We start from the raw sequence: 12,164 nt of genomic DNA on the forward strand, positions 1-12,164 counted from the left end.
TTGGTAGACTTATTCCTAGAAACGAATGAATCCTCCTAGATAAGCTATTGCACATTGGAATGGGAAACATCATACGGTATGTAAGGGGACGAGTGATATCCTACAATGCTGGTGAAAATAAAAAGAAAGGGGTTCAATCAAGGGTTACCAAGTTGATTGACAAGATTAAAGTGGTGGATCAACTACATTCAGCATCACCCTTGAGAACCTTTATAGAGAGATAATTTTATTTCAGACTGAATTTGATTCCCTGACAAACGATAACGCTGTGGATCTTTATTTAAAGGCTCATCATAATCCTTATGAATACGGGGAGCGTGCCATCAACCTCTTGAGCCATCAACCTATTGAGCCATCAACTCAAACAGTCAGCAACAGCTGGTTTTGTATCTGCGATAAAGGACGGGGAAGGTAATATTGTTACAGACCAAAGGGACATTAATGCCCAATTCAAGTCTTTTTATGAAAATGTATATACCTCAGAGGCATGGGACAGGGAGTTAATAGCGAATTTCTTCAGTAAACTGGAAATGCCCTTCTTGGATGAATCAGACAAATCAGAATTGGTAGGAAGTATAACCCAAATGGAGATGGATAGTGCGAATAAAAAAATTAAACCTGAAAAGGCACCAGGCCCTTACGGGTTTCCAGTAGAATTTTTTAAAACATTTGGCTCTAAATTAATACCATTACTATCAAAGTAATTTAAAGAGGTCCTGGTTAAAAAAAAACTCTTCCCCAAACTATGACCCAAGCTTCTAGTGTATCTCTTTATTATTCAAAAAGAATAAAGATCCACTGTTATGTGAGTCCTACCGTCCAGTCAGCCTATTGTGTTGCGGCATGAGAAATGAATGAGAACAGTTTCAGTGGTTCAGAATCTATCTAATCACTTCTAAAGATCATCAGATATATGCTCCAGCCAGTCAGTGTGTTAAGATTCAGTTTGTGTTATTCTAACAATACCCAGACCTCCTGTGACCATCCGGCCTCACTGTTGGGACAAGACTACCCTCGACCAATGACAGGTTTGGAGGCCATAGCAGGTAAATATCGCAGGCCAGTGTGGGTGTTTGTGTATTTCCTGACAGAAAAGATAGAGGAAGCATTCATTCTGCCTTGTCCCTCTGCTCAAGTCAGTATGCATGACTTTCCAGTTGTTGGCCACAAAACCGAGCCAGGACCTGTGGGTGGGCTACAGGAGTTTCCAAACTGTCTATTATACACAATGACTGCAGTAACATCCCATGGTTTACCTTCGACTTCACCCACTGTACCCATCCACATATATTTCAACAAACCCTTATATATAATGACAAAAGTTCAATCCATATGAGCATTTTCTACCCTGCCACCAGTGTCAAAGTCCAGTGTTACTGTAGAGTGCGACACATATATGTCCAACCCAAGAGTGAATAATATCATGCAACGTGTTATACTTGCAGACCAGGGGTAAAATATGCAACATCCATCCAAATCCATTGAGTTTAAAGCTTTGACTATTAGCAACTCTGGTTTGTACAAACAGCAATCATCTGGATTGGTTCGTACTGGAAATATCTAATGAAATCATGAGGCAAGTTCTAACTGAAGTTATAAGGAGGACCCGTGGACACTGTTGATATTGATGTGACTGTAAAAGATCAGCAGATATATGTTATAAGTCAGTTTGTTCAGATTTGACACAAAACTCACAGCAATTATTTTGTCCCTCTTCTCTTCAGTGATAAAAGGGCTGTCCACTGCTCTCTATTTGATTTGTATTTGAAGGAATATTAGATTTTTTCTGAGCCCAGCTTAAATCCCTGCCCTGGGCCAAAAGATAGTGCAGGGAAAGCCGCCGTGGCCGGGCAAATAAGAGCTGAATCACTAAAACACCTTTAGTGCTGGCTGTATTCATGAAAAGAGAGAGAGAGGCGGGGGTGGGGGTATTCAGGATTTTTCGAAGGTAGCCACATGAAATTTTAAAAAAGCCATTTAAATCCCTGAAGGTTTCTCTCAATGAATATAAATAGAGAGAATTATGTTATTTTCGTTCAGCACATTCACAAAAGGAGGAGGGATGTTAGAATAGAGAGAGACAGAGACAGAGACTATAAAAGGGAAAAAAGAAAAGGGTTGATCTGCAAATAGTCCCCAGCCTGCGTGATCCTATTGATGTGATCCTCTACAGCTTGTTTTAATGGATAGTGTTATTGTCACCCATGTGTCAGCTCAGCAGGCGTACCATGTAACCTGGGACCACCACATATCAGAGGCATGTCACAGCTAATATTTACAGTAGATAACACTTCCCTCTGACACCTGAGCAGAGGACAAACCAAGAACACTCTATTCTTCTATCTTCTCCTCCCATCAGGCACTGGGAAATCCAAAAAGTCCTACATACAGGAATTATCTTGCTTTATAAATATATGGTATCAAATATGAAACTGTGATTTTTCTAAATACATTTTTTTTTTTTAAATAAAGTGGCATGAAAAAGACCAGAAATACAGACAAGCTAGAGACCATATTGTGATGGGATCACACCAGTTGCAAAGCCAGATCTGGCCAAGGGACCACACCTATCTTTGAACTTGGCCTTCATGGTGATCTCACCTACACACCTGTAAAGTTTTGTGAAGGCATCTTGCACAGTTTTGTTCACAGACATGGCAAAATACTGCAGACAACCTATGTCGTAGTTTCTGCTACAGGAGGTGTCTGTTGGTGAATTACTTGCCCAGGTTTAACACCACCATAAAAAATAGAGCCAACAAATAAGTCATCAGTCATTGTCCATAATATATATTTTTATTATATCTTTTTTTCAATATATATTTTATTTTTCTTTGTTCATGAGACCTGTATTTAATAGTATTTATTTATAGTAGTTCAATATTGGTACTACCATGCTCACATCTTCAAACTTTGCAACCTAAGACTTATTTAGTCAAGTATGGTTTGAAACTACATTCTAGCATAACACTCCTCTGTGAGTCATCATCCTAAACCCACCCTACATTAGATAAATGTATATTGCTGGTTGTAAATTATAGTATGATGAGCAAACTATACAGCCACTTTGCAATGTTGTATGTTGTTTACTGAATTTTGATTTGAGATTATATTATAATGTTTAATACAAAGTAAATACCATTAAATAAAGCTACGGTCAAAAGTTGGACTTGAGACAGAGTATCTGTGTAGAAGATGCATGTGTCTAAGGCTGAGATGAGTTGGGGTTTGGCTGGAGATTACTGCATCTTCTCAGTTATTTTGGCTGTGATAAAAGATTCCTCGAACCTCCTGGACTTAACTTGGCCTTCTAGATCACTAAGATCCTCTGAGGCCAATCTGTTAGTGGTTCGCAGAGTAAACTCAAATCAAGGGAAAGCATCTTTCAGTCATTATGCAACAAACAGCTGGAATAAACTTCCTGAAGATGTGAGACTTTGACCCACTCTGACCACTTTTAAAACTAGAATGAAAACTTTTATGTTCACCTTAGCTTTCTGCTAAATCTTTGCACTTTTAACGTCGGCACTGTTTTTATTATTGTCTATGTTTTTATTCTCTTTGTCTTTCTGTAATGCATTTTAATTCATGACATGTTGTGCTGTGAAGCACTTTGAGTCTGCCTTGTGTATGAAAAGTGCTATACAAATAAAGTTGCCTTGCCTTGCCTTTCCTTAATAGTTGTTCTGTGTAATTTTTTTGTCGGCTAACCATTTGACAGTTAATTATTTGTTCATTACACAATATTTGTTACGCTTATTATTATGTCATCATCAAAAGAATGGGGACACATTTTGTGATGACGCCCCTAGATGCCAATCTGATCAGAAATCTCTGATGCCTTATAAGAACTGGACATGTGTTTTGAACTCAACTGGCCCCTCCCTGCTTCTCCACTCTCAAGACCTTTTGGAGGAACCTCAAACTAATTGAAGAGTGAACAAAATGACGTCAATGAAGAACCATATAAGAATTTATGTTAGACAAACAGACATGAGTAAGCTTAATATTATTTTTTATTCCGGCCAGAGAAATTAAGCTTTAGTCAACAGTCAGTTAGTCACTTTCAAGCTCCAGGTGAATACTGGACTTTGATACAAACTTAAAGGGTAACTTTGCGCTCTCTCATTCACCTAACTCAGAGATGTCAAAGCTTAAGAATCCAGAAAGACTCTTTTTGGCTTAAAGCTTAAGATTTAGGGTTCACAACTAAAGTGACCCTTGACGCTGAACATCCGTTGCCAAGGTGAAGTGTATCCTATCAAGAGGCTTGATGTCTGACGTCTGGAAGACTGCTCTGGAGCAGTGAATACACCTCCTTCCTCTGGAATTACCCTTCTTCACGGCTGAGTTTGGCGAGATGACATTGTTGGTACTTTAATGAGCAGATCTGGTGACCACTGGCTATTTGATATTATTGATATTAATACTGATTTGATATTAAACTTTACTATCCTTGAAGGTATGATTAGAAATTCCATTTCAATATCATAGCTTCTACCATGCCCATTCATTTTCTGTGTTATTCTTATTGTCATAATCAATAATATGTGTAGTTCTATGTTATTCTCCTACACAAGGCTTTCTATTAAATCCAACTTAAAGTTGTACTCTATAAGATTTGAGATACCTTGTTTTCTAGAGGCCTGTTTGGCAGTAAGATGTAACTGCAGGAGAGCCTGTCCTTTCAGAGCCCCCATCTTGTCATGGTCACTATGTGTGTTGACATGGTTTTTTTTTTTTGCTCTCTAAACTTTATTGAAACACATTCATCTCTCTTCTTCAAGTCCATCCCTGTTATGTCCACCTCTTAAATCCATATATACACACACATGTTCCTATTACACTTCTGCCATAACTACAAGCCTGACTCAGAAGTTGGAAGTTCCGATTTCCGATTAAAAGTGAACGCAGCATAAGCGTTGGTGATGATCTGGGCTAAATGCAACTAGATATGTTTTCATTAGTGCGTCATATGATCAATCACCATTGTTTTAATTCACTTTGAGATAGATAGGAACTTAAGAGGAAAGTAAACAGATGGAAATCTTACGAGTACAACTTTAACCATGGTGCACAGTTGGTGACAGCTGTGTATTTTTAATCTTAGTTTTATCTATTTGATTTTTTATAAATTTGACAAACCCTCTCATTAGGAAAAAAGTGTCAATGCAAGTTGTTTATGTCCATAGCCCTGATTATGATGTGACAGCCATTATCCACAAATGGAGAAAGCATCGAACATGGTGAACCTTCCCAGGAGTGGCCAGCTGACCAAAATGACTCCAAGAGGGCATCAACGACTCCAGGAGGTGACAAAAGAACAGCATTTCAGAAAAAGAACACCATGGCAACAGTCAAACATGGTGGTGGTAGTATGATGGTCTGGGGCTGCTTTGCTGCTTCAGGACCTGGACCACTTGTTGTAATTGATGGAACCATGAATTCTGCTCTTTGCCAGAAAATCCAGAAGGAATATGTCCGCCACTCAGTTTGAGACCTTAGGGCGCACTCACTCTGTCCATTCGTACAGTGCCCCGTGCTTTAGGGTGATTACCCCCCCAGACCAATTTGTTCTCACATTACTTGAAATGATCTGGGCTGCGTCTCCAATGCATCTTTATACGTCATCACCCCTCTGAGATTTTGTTTTGTCTGACAAAACCGTTCAGCAGCATCTTTTTAAATGTCCGTTGCGGGGAACAGACGCATATAAAGTCCATCCGTGCTTTACAAAAGCCCATCTCTCTCAACCGGGCCGTGGTCAGCAAGCTTGCCGTGCCTGGGCGCAGTACAGTTGTACTCACTCTGGTCAAACGAACGAGACTTTAGCCATGAAGTGTGCTTGGGCACAGTACGAATGGACAGTGTTGATCCAAAGTCCACCTCTGAATGGCTCACAAAAACAAAATAAAGGTTTTGACGTGGCTTAGTCAAAGTCTGGACTTGAATAAGATGCTGTGACAGGACCTTGAAAAGCTGTTCATGCTCGAAAACCCTCCAATGTGACTGAATTAAAACAATACTGCCACAAGTGTGGACTAAAATTCCTCCACAGTGATTTCAAAGACTCATTGCAAGTTATCACAAACACTTAATTGCAGTTGTTGCTGCCAAGGGCACAGGCAATCACTAGGATAAGAGGGCAATTACTTTTTCACACAGGGCAAGGTTGGTTTGGATATCTTTTTTTTACCCTAAATGAATGAAATAATCATTTAAAAACTGTATTTTGTATTTACTCAGGTTACAGGAAATCTGTAAAGGGGGAAATACTTTTTGCAGCACTGTATGCTTAGATAACGAATCATCACTGCAAAAGTGTCATATTATAATATAATAGAAACATTCTGGGGATGTTGCACTGTATTTATTTGTACAGGTGTCTTTTTTTGTTTCTGTAGGGGCGTCACTAAGTGTAGAATAATGATGAACAAACTATTTTGTATGTAGTGTTGTTTTTGGCGGCCTGTTTTACTTTTAGTCTAGTCTAGTTTTAGTCGACTAAAAGTCTGAGCATTTTAGTCTAGTTTAAGTTGACTAAAAGTCTGAGCATTTTAGTCTAGTTTTAGTCGACGAAAACATATGACATTTTAGTCTAGTTTTAATCAAAGAAAATTGTATATTAGTCTCTTTTTAGTAATTCAATCATATTTAATCAATATAACAAAAGTACCTAGTAGTATTTACGAAACCAACATTTTCTTTTAGCCAAACCCATGCAGATATCTTTAGTTTACATGCATGTACAGGTCTAGAATAAGTAATCCAATTTATGTTGATGTCAAATTCAGTTCAGTGTGATTTGCTCTGTGAAATACAAAACTAGTGAAAGTATTTGGCCAACAAGGGGAAGTTTAGTGCACTTATAGAGTAAGTCAGTCAGGTAGGAACTAAAAACACACACACACGCAGCTCCAGTGGCTTACGTCTAAAGCTAGCGTTAAAACCCGACGCATTAACCGTAGCCTCATGTTGCATGAGCTTTCTAAAACAGAAAGTATCGTTACATTATGTCTTGACTTACTTAAAGTTTATTATGGGATGCCCTGAAGTGTCTCTTAAGATCCGTGGTGTTTTGTGGCTGCATTTCTTTCTTTTTCCCTAACACATTCCGTTTTGCTTTCCACGTCTATGTAATAAAGTGTTTATTCTTTTCCTCCCAAAGACGACCCCCGGCTGGTGTCACAATTCGTTCTCATTTTCTCTTTAGTTGTTCTCATTTTCTCTTTAGTTGTCGCTAACCCTAACTCTAACTCTAACGTTAACGCTGACCCACAGCAGCGGCATCTTCATAATCTAAATAATGCGCATGTGGGGATTGAGGAAGTGATGTCGCCCAGACGCACGACTGGGAGAAAACTTCAAAATAATGATAATAATAACGTGACTAAATGAGACGAAACAACGTTATTTCCTCTCGTTTTCAACGAAAATGGAGACATTTCATCTTGTTTTTATTCGTCAACAAAATTGCATTATATATTTCGTCTTAGTCATCGTCACATGCCCAGCATTTTCGTTTCGTCTCTACTAGTTTTCGTCACGTGATAAAGGTTCGTTGACGACAATATTTCGTCATCATTTTCGTTGACGAAAGCAACTCTATTTGTATGTCACATCAACGCAAGAATGGTTCACAAAGACTCTATGTAAAAACAAGGAAGAGAGACCCTGCCCCGGAGGAAGCCCGGGGCCCCCGTCTGGAGCTAGGCCCAGACGGAAGGCTCGCCAGCGAGCGCCTGGTGGCCGGGTTTGCCACGGAGTCCCCCTGGGAGATACTATGGGAGATGCTGCGGGAGTATGGGTTGAGAGGGTCACTTCTGTGGGCCATCCAATCTCTGTACACCCAAATCGAGAGCTGTAAGTCGGATTCGTTCCCGGTGGGGGTTGGCCTCTGACAGGGGTGCGCTTTGTCAGCAATCCTGTTTGTGATTTTTATTGACAGGTGTGAGAAATAACCAAAGATGACCTACCTTATTCATCTATGATTGTAAATCCTTGATTAGCATAACAGTCAAGCTGAGAATGAGTGCTGGGGGATGGTGGATAGGAGTCACATGGGGATTGCAAATGGTGACAAAAGGGGGGTCGTAAATACTGATAACTTCCACAGGGGCCATAAACATGGGGTAGTGTGTTTTTGTTAATTCAAATGTCATTGTGTTTGTAAGAGGCTTTGATCTGACTTGTATATCTGCTGAAGAAATTTGGGGACAGGGAGAGATGGTAGGACACCCGGGGTTGGTAGGACCGCTCTCCTGTCTGCAGCAGTATTTAGTAAAGATATGATTGAGAAACACTGAGGACTCCAGATAATTTCTTTCACATTTGGCGACGAGGATGGGATGGACGCTCTGCTGATCAGGCCTGAGTCCTGACTGAAGGTTAAACCGGTAAGGAAAAATTCCGCTCCACCAAAGGAGGACAGGATTCCGCCTGATGTCAGGAACGGGTGCTGGACAGCAGACGCTCCATCCATTTTAAACGTGAGTACAGTGTTTTTAAATCATATCTCGTGTGTAATTTTGAAGACAAGCTTCATTTACTTGTGGGGTTTTTGAAGCTCAAAAGAAGGTGTGTAAACCTAGGCGACAGTTCGAGAACCTGTGTGTTGTCTGCTGTCAAGATATTCTGTAATTCCTGTGAGTTTGAATATAAGGTCTGACGAGTCTATTTGTAGAGGTCGGATCGTCTTCATGTCCTTTGTGATTTTGAAGACTAGTTTCATTTTCTGTGTGATTTTGAGGCTCTGAGAAGGCGAGGTATCCTAGGTGACAGTTCGAGACAATGTGGTCTGCTGTCTGATATTCTATAAATCCTGTAGGGTTGAATATCAAGGTCCAATGAGTCCCGTTTGGAGATTGGACCGTCTTCATATTTTCTGTGTAATTTTATTTTGTAGAACTAGTTTAATTAAAAATATATATATGCACTTAAAGCTATATAAGTGATGTCATGAATAGACATAAATGAAAATAATGTGTTGTGAGAGGTTGGTGCAACCTAACAAATGAGAGAAGTGTTTTGGTAAATACACAAGCATTTAGGGAGAAAAATGAATGATTTCTGAATCAATTATTTAAAGGAGTAGAAATTTTTGAAATGCAAATATAATTTGCATGAGTGTAGGGATTCCCAACTACAATAAAATGGGCGTATGAATGTGGTAAGAAAAATAAACTTTGTGGTAACTCATTTCAGTGTCTAAATATCCAGTTTGGATATTAAACGGTGCATTGCTCTGAACGAATGTGTCGTATAAACCACCTGGCTGAAAGATTATCCAAAGTTAGTGTATGTGTGATAAGATCTAACCATGTTCGGATGGAAAGATCAGCATGTGTGAAATCTGTCTGAGTGAACAATAAGCCCATTGAAAGTAAAAGCACATCCCAGTGGGTTAACAGAAAAATGGGAAAGTTAAAATTTTTACAGATCCTGCTAAATTTATAGCAGACAAATGGGTTAATGTGGTTGAGAGCTTCCATTTTGGCATTACTAGACTAAGAGTTTTTTTTTTTTTTGTTTTTTCGTCTTTTATTAGGCACATATTAGGTACATATATAGTGAAGAGGGTAAAGATATGAGAGAGAAAGGGACAGCGAGTAGGGAAAGATAGGAGGAAAGCAAATAGAATTTTATAGAAAGACAAGAAATTAAAGAAATAAGTATGTGTGACAGAAAGAGAAGTGAATGATGATGAGGAGCAGAGATTAGGGATAAAAGACAGGTCCTCCTCATGCTGTCCCCAGGCCATGCAGCCCTCCATCAAGCCCATATGCATATTCCCAGAAGGACTCTGACAATGAGGGGGAGGGGAGACTGAACCTGCATTTGATGTGTCAGTTGTCACAAAACCAGTGACGGAGGAAAACAGACTGAAACAAAGAAAAAGATAACTTTGCTTCTCCAGAAAGTTCTCTCTCCAAACAGCAACTTCTTTTCGACTACTGGCCTGAAGAAAAGGAAACGGATGTCCACGGCACCAGATGTTCAGTTGAATTGAACACTGAAGAGCTTGTGCTCAGGACGTGGCAGCCAGAGGAACTAAAAGATTGCAAGGAGGGGGAGCGAGAGAGGTGTGAACTCCGATGGGGCAACATTCGGCTGGCCATTTGGTTCACTATACAAGCAGAATGAGGCACAGAATCCTGGACAAAGATGGCCTCATCGAGACAACATCAGAAGGAGAGAAAGAAGGAGACTGGGACAATGGCTCAATGCTGAAGATCCAGAGAAGTCCTGGTTGCGTGTTTTTTCATTGTTCCCCAATGAACAGGCCATACAGACAGCGGAGGAAGGTCAGAGCATTTGAAAATCACAAATTAGAAATTAAAGATAAAACATCCACACTAGATGACACGTTAGTTGAACTTAGAATGAACAGGATGTTAATGTTCAACACATACATACACTTGCATATACATATAGGAACATTTATTAAGAATAAGTATTGGTGTCAATAGGGAAAATTAGGGTTTTGCAGTAAGAGTTGTTCATTAGACAAACAGAAAGTTAAGGTTTTGATTGCTATGCTCAGACAAAATCTTTTTTAGCTCTCATAAGAAAAAAGTTATTGAAAGCAACACTGATTATTCCTTATAAAACAAACATGCCATTGTGGAATATCTCAAATATAACTCCCATTTTACCTGAAGAGGCATCATAGATGTCACAGGTTTGAGTTTCTGGTGATTGATTTTAGAAAATGCAATATTGATGCATCACTGTAAATCCTGACTCATTATTCTGGGTTTTTTGCTTTCACTCTCAATGGTATTTGAATTTTTGGAATTTAATGGTACAGTTTTCTGGGAAAACCTGGTTTAAAAAACTGCCATAGTGATGGTGAAGTTTTCAGAAACATACGTCTTGTTTTTGCAAATTGAAGCATTAGATATAACAATAATAATAAGGATAATATTATTAATAATGATAATAAGTGGGTCCTGACTGCATCCATAAAAACTGGATGGGTTTTTAAAATAAATAAATAAATAAATAGATTAAATTCTATTGCCACTTATGGATTATTATTATGTTTCTGTGGAGATCTCCCCCTGTATAAAGAAACTTGGCCAATGACTGACTTTTTAGACTGTGACTGCTGAGGCAAACATCCTCTACTGACTTAAAATGACCTAACTGATCGAGCTCTGATTGTTTCTTTTTAATTTTCGCATGATAATTGTATGTCAGTAGTTTTATGTCGATTAACAAACACTAACATCTGACCCTATTGTATTTTCAAAGTGTGCACGTTCTGCATGATACTCATTGTCACATTAATGTTTAATGTCAGCCTGAAGCGCTGTACCGTCTTAATTTTTGAGCTTTTGATCCTACAGCTGAAGATGGAGAACCATTCTTGAATGGAAATGTTTAACAGTGGATCAAAACCATGGGAAGCATTGTTTGATACATAGTGTCTAACGATAATTCTGTTTTTCTTCATAGATGGTTCTGCGAGGAGTCCATCTAACTGCTCTTTCTGTGTTTGCCTTTGAACTAAACTGCCAAATAACTCGTCTGCTAAAGCGAAGAGTTATTTGTATTAATCTGTACTTTTCTTTCTAGGGGCAACAGATGATACAGTGTCAGAGTCACAATATGCTTAAATATTGTCCCTAACTTTCACACTCTGGGAAAAACTGTGGCATTCTCACTCCTACAGGAAAACCTTTTGTTCTTAACCTTTTGTCTCTAACACTTTTACCTGTTTACAGTTAAAAGAGTTCACGCTGATTATAACAACTCAGTTTTCACAGGGCAACGCCATTGCAGATGATGGTGCTAAAGAAGAACATGGGACAGTGGTAAAGACTGTTTCCGACGGTGTGTTAAGTGCTAGTAACCTCTGACACCAGGACATGGAAGAGAGAAGAAAATGGCATCCATGGCATCGAATGAGGCAAAATAAAGCAAAGAAACCTATATAGTGGCTCAGATGAAGAAACGGTGTGAATAGAATTGTGTTTGTTATAATGTTTTTCGTTGTTTTTATTTTTCCTTGTCATATTCGGAGAGTTAACCTCTACTAATGTTTGTAGTGTGTAGTCAAAGAAAGAGTTAGTTGATGATATTGTGTTATTTCCAAAAAATTATTTGACACTTTGTGTCAAAAGGGGGGAATGTGAGAAATAACCAAAGATGACCTGCCT

The sequence above is a fragment of the Echiichthys vipera genome (assembly GCF_963691815.1).
Source record: "Echiichthys vipera genome assembly, chromosome: 18".
Taxonomy (NCBI): Eukaryota; Metazoa; Chordata; class Actinopteri; order Perciformes; family Trachinidae; genus Echiichthys; species Echiichthys vipera.